The sequence below is a fragment of the Triplophysa rosa genome, linkage group LG15 (genome assembly GCF_024868665.1).
Source record: "Triplophysa rosa linkage group LG15, Trosa_1v2, whole genome shotgun sequence".
Taxonomy (NCBI): domain Eukaryota; kingdom Metazoa; phylum Chordata; class Actinopteri; order Cypriniformes; family Nemacheilidae; genus Triplophysa; species Triplophysa rosa.
This window is the reverse complement of record NC_079904.1, coordinates 19340395-19346411: the sequence shown is the minus strand read 5'-3', so window position 1 is coordinate 19346411 and position 6017 is coordinate 19340395. Positions and strand designations below refer to the sequence as shown.

Below are 6017 nucleotides of genomic sequence, written 5' to 3'. Positions count from 1 at the left end.
TATAAAATAACATTTTTTTGCAACTTTTACTCTCCCTATTCAGCCCCGTGCAAAGCGGGAAGTGGAAATCCTGTTCCTAGTTTCTATAACACTACTTTAATACAACTAAATTAATTTATCTCAACTCAAATGGATTAAGTAAAGTGGTTCAAAATAATTGTGTTGTGTCAACTTGATTTATTTAAGGAAATTGAACAAGCATCAAATATTATTTTGTTCTACTTGATTGAAACATGTTAATTGAAAATGTAAACATTTAGTTAAGCCAAAGCATTACTGTTTAGTTCATCAGTTTAACACAATGCAATGGTGTTTGAAAATAAAACCTAATACAATGGTCTTAAAACAAAATGAATTGTTTAAAAAAAGCGAACAGTATCGTAATTTTTTATTTTTTTTTGAGTGTATTTATCCCACAATCTGTAATTCGATTGCACCGGTTTATAACAGGGAGTAAAGAAAGAAGTGGTTGATTTTAAATGTTTTAAATGTCTATTCTCCTACAGGCATTTTAATGACTAAAGATTGGTAGAAATGAATATCTTCTATGGTTAATCTATACTCTGTTAAAGCAATATTCTTTATCTATTCAGCCTGCCAGTCTTTTACAACTTCTAAATATTTCTTTATAATCAGTGCATTTCTGAAAAATGACAACTTCCTTATTAGAGGCTGACCGTAAGGAATCTTGACACATGACGGATAACATCTTTGTTTTCTTCTAAACTTGACGACCTCAGTTTTGCTTTTACATTGTCAACCAAAAAGTCTGAATAAATTTTAAAGTACAGTATTTTTAAAGTACAGAAAGAACATTTAGGACTCTGAAATCGAAACCTTTTTGGTGACCTTGTTGACTTTTTAATGTGCAGTAATATACAGTACAGTCACACCTTACTGACACACCTTGTGCACTAAAGGAGACTTAAGTTCTGTTCTCGATCTGTCGTCTTCTGTGTCTCAGTGTGAGTAAAATGGCAGAATCCCGTCTTTCACAGGATCAGTTCAGCTGTTCAATCTGTCTGGATCTACTGAAGGATCCAGTGACCATTCCCTGTGGACACAGTTACTGTATGAGCTGTATTACAGACTGCTGGAATCAGGATAATGGGAATAGACTTTACCGCTGTCCTCAGTGCAGACAGACCTTCACTCCAAGACCTGCTTTAAATAGGAACGTGGTGATTGCAGAAACGGTGGCGAACCTGAACAGAACACAACGCCAGACTGCTGATGTTTCTCCCTGTTACGCTGATTTTGGAGATGTGGAGTGTGACGTCTGTACATCTAGAAAATACAAAGCCATCAAGTCGTGTCTGGTGTGTCTGTACTCTTTATGTCAAAGTCACCTTCAGCAACACGAGAGTCTCTTTGAAGGTGAGCGACACTATTTGATGGATGCTGTTGAAAGTCTCGAGGAGATGATCTGTCCAAAACATGATAGACTTTTGGAGGCTTACTGTCGTACTGACCAAGAAAGTATCTGTATGCTGTGCATGAGAGATGATGAGCACAAAAAACATGATGTGGCAACTGTAGCACGGATAGTGACACAGGTATGCATTTAAAATACATGACAGTACATCACAAAGCCCAGATAATTCATTTGAAAATATTTTTTAATGCACAATTTAGATGCATAAATTTATTGTATAGATTTTACAACCATGAAAAATTGTTGCTGCTTCAGTTAATTTTTTTTTCTTATCCATAGAGATCGTCCTTTCCACCTGTTCCTCCTGGATCTTCAGACATTTTCAGACTACATGTTGGTTNGAGAGAGAGAGTGAGAGTGAGAGTGAGAGTGAGAGTGAGAGTGAGAGTGAGAGTGAGAGTGAGAGTGAGAGAGAGAGAGATTTCCTGTTACAGACCCTATTATGGTAGTTTTATTATTATTTGAAAATCAAATAAAAAATAAGAAATTCTCAAAATTAGGTGTTTATAAGAATCAACAATAAAATAAAATAGAATAAAATGAATGAATGATAAAAATACAGCACTGTTGCATAAAATTGGCGTATTGTGTTTATCTGTGACAATATTTAAAATTGGGAAACAAATACATTTTATCAGTGATTGGAATTCAGATTTTATTGATAGAAACTGCCTAATTCTCCTGGTATATCTTGCAAATATATCAAATAAAAGTTACCCATTCGACCAAACTTGTTGCACTTCTGAATACGTTATAGGCATAAACATATTAATTTCATATGTAAAAGTATAACAGAAACTCATTTTACTTTTTGATATTCCCAATATTATTTAATATTGTTTAAAGTTTCATAATATTCCGTGTGGTCCTGTTTCATATTTCCATCAGATTCTTTTCATTTTACTGTGGATATGAACACTGTGAATGAGCAGCTCCAAGTCTCCGAGGAAAACCGAGTGATTACTAACACTGACCGTGCCCAGCAGTATCCCGATCATCGGGACAGATTCGATTACGCTCAGGTGTTGTGTAGAGAGAGTGTGTGTGGACGCTCTTACTGGGAGGTTGAATGGAGTGGGAATTCTGTAGAAATTGCAGTGTCATATAAGAGCTTCAGCAGCATGGGTAGAGGTGGTGAGTGCAGATTTGGGTTTAATGATCAGTCGTGGAAATGTTCATGTTCTCCCTAGTTACTCATTCTGGCACGATTATAAACAGACTGAACTCACAGTAGTGTCCAGTTCTTCTAGAATAGGAGTGTTTGTGGATCACAGTGCAGGAATTCTGTCCTTCTACAGCGTCTCTGACACAATGACCCTCATCCACAGAGTCCACACCACATTCACTCAACCTCTCTATCCTGGGTTTGGGGTTTATTCAGAATCAGCTGTAAAACTGTGTGATGTAACAATCTAGAGGATGTCTGTATTTTACAGATAATGTGATTTGACAGTTTTGATCGAATCAAAGTTTTGATGTTAAAATGAACAGTAAAACATTCAGCCCTGTTACTCAATGTAATTATTATTGGTGGTAACGACCCAAATATAAAAATACTTTGCTATATACTCTAATTCACTAAAATCCCTACTACAGTGTTTTATAACCTTAACATAGTAAATATTAAAGCAGTGTTTGCGATTTAATAATTTACTTTACTATTGTTAATACTACAGAAAAAAACTGTAAATTAGTAAAGTAATTACTACAGTACTACTAGTAGTAATTAGTAAAGTATACTACATTATACTAAAATGTACTACCATTTACTGTAGTAAATACTAAAATATGCTGCAGTTTTTTTATCACCGTTTCAATCATTTTGCTGTGTATGTTGTTTTTGATAACAAGATTCATGACTAACAGTTAAAGTCTTAAAGTTATATGCAACCCTTTATCAAATATACTGTAATATCACAATTGTGCATCTTAAGATTTACATTTAGGCATCTTGAAGCCGTTGACATGAACTTTATATTCACTTTAACTCTTTTAAGCATTTGTTCACTTTGTGAATTCATTTTACTTCTAAAAAAGATGCTGCAAAAGGTTCAGCAATGCCATTGAAAAAACGGTAACCCCCCAAAAACATGAACATACCAGAAACTCTTTTAAATACAAAAAGAGTATTAAACATGAACAAATATCCCCGTTTCATCATTTTGATAAAAGATGTATAAAATAACATTTTTTTGCAACTTTTACTCTCCCTATTCAGCCCCGTGCAAAGCGGGAAGTGGAAATCCTGTTCCTAGTTTCTATAACACTACTTTAATACAACTAAATTAATTTATCTCAACTCAAATGGATTAAGTAAAGTGGTTCAAAATAATTGTGTTGTGTCAACTTGATTTATTTAAGGAAATTGAACAAACATCAAATATTATTTTGTTCTACTTGATTGAAACATGTTAATTTAAAATGTAAACATTTAGTTAAGCCAAAGCATTACTGTTTAGTTCATCAGTTTAACACAATGCAATGGTGTTTGAAAATAAAACCTAATACAATGGTCTTAAAACAAAATGAATTGTTTAAAAAAAGCGAAAAGTATCGTAAATTATTATTTTTTTTGAGTGTATTTATCCCACAATCTGTAATTCGATTGCACCGGTTTTATAACAGGGAGTAAAGAAAGAAGTGGTTGATTTTAAATGTTTTAAATGTCTATTCTCCTACAGGCATTTTAATGACTAAAGATTGTTAGAAATGAATATCTTCTATGGTTAATCTATACTCTGTTAAAGCAATATTCTTTATCTATTCAGCCTGCCAGTCTTTTACAACTTCTAAATATTTCTTTATAATCAGTGCATTTCTGAAAAATGATAACTTCCTTATTAGAGGCTGACCGTAAGACGTATGATGGATAACATCTTTGTTTTCTTCTAAACTTGACGACCTCAGTTTTGCTTTTACATTGTCAACCAAAAAGTCTGAATAAATTTTAAAGTATAGTATTTATAAAGTACAGAAAGAACATTTAGGACTCTGAAATCGAAACCTTTTTGGTGACCTTGTTGACTTTTTAATGTGCAGTAATATACAGTACAGTCACACCTTACTGACACACCTTGTGTACTAAAGGAGACTTAAGTTCTGTTCTCGATCTGTCGTCTTCTGTGTCTCAGTGTGAGTAAAATGGCAGAATCCCGTCTTTCACAGGATCAGTTCACCTGTTCAATCTGTCTGGATCTACTGAAGGATCCAGTGACCATTCCCTGTGGACACAGTTACTGTATGAGCTGTATTACAGACTGCTGGAATCAGGATAATGGGAATAGACTTTACCGCTGTCCTCAGTGCAGACAGACCTTCACTCCAAGACCTGCTTTAAATAGGAACGTGGTGATTGCAGAAACGGTGGCGAACCTGAACAGAACACAACGCCAGACTGCTGATGTTTCTCCCTGTTACGCTGATTTTGGAGATGTGGAGTGTGACGTCTGTACATCTAGAAAATACAAAGCCATCAAGTCGTGTCTGGTGTGTCTGTACTCTTTATGTCAAAGTCACCTTCAGCAACACGAGAGTCTCTTTGAAGGTGAGCGACACTATTTGATGGATGCTGTTGAAAGTCTCGAGGAGATGATCTGTCCAAAACATGATAGACTTTTGGAGGCTTACTGTCGTACTGACCAAGAAAGTATCTGTATGCTGTGCATGAGAGATGATGAGCACAAAAAACATGATGTGGCAACTGTAGCACGGATAGTGACACAGGTATGCATTTAAAATACATGACAGTACATCACAAAGCCCAGATAATTCATTTGAAAATATTTTTTAATGCACAATTTAGATGCATAAATTTATTGTATAGATTTTACAACCATGAAAAATTGTTGCTGCTTCAGTTAATTTTTTTTTCTTATCCATAGAGATCGTCCTTTCCACCTGTTCCTCCTGGATCTTCAGACATTTTCAGACTACATGTTGGTTCGCCCTTTGTCTGATTCTGTGAGAAAATCTTTCTCTAAAAAAACTGTTTGGTCAACTGCTTCTAATTTGAAGTATCAAATAAAAATATTGTATCTTTTATACAGTATACTGTTTTTTTTTCTTCTGTTGTTCGTAGAATTCCTCGTCTCTTTCTGTCCCTCGTGGATCAACAGACTTTTTGAGCCCTAATGTCGGTTCTTGTCCTACTGTGAGTAAATCTGTCTCTAAGAAACTGAAGAAAAAAATGGATGATTTTTCTTAATTTGGAAATGGTGGCTGTATCTGGTCAAAGTCAGCATTCATTCATATTCTTTAAGAATAAATTATGAAACATACTCATTTTATAATAGCCTATAATATAATGAAACATGCAAATAACACTAAAATATTTTTCTTTAGTAATATGCTACATAAATAATATTACTGATGGACCCAAGAACAGTAATCAGTTCTTACAGTGTACGTCACTATATACACACATGTACGCACACTTTTGTTTTACAATAGATTACTTTGCAAGTTGTAAACTTTTCTTTATTTTCTTTTTTTTTTTTTTTATTTCTCATTTGTTTTTTTATATATTTTTTATATATTTTTTTTTAACATTTTGATTTGGTCACAAATGCTCTGTTGGTTGTAT

General features: G+C 34.0%; 1 pseudogene; it reads left to right on the top strand.

The window, feature by feature from the left end:
* The first annotated feature begins 974 nt into the window (after positions 1–974).
* LOC130566116 (tripartite motif-containing protein 16-like) lies at positions 975–3025 on the top strand (annotated as a pseudogene).
* The last annotated feature ends 2992 nt before the right edge of the window (positions 3026–6017 follow it).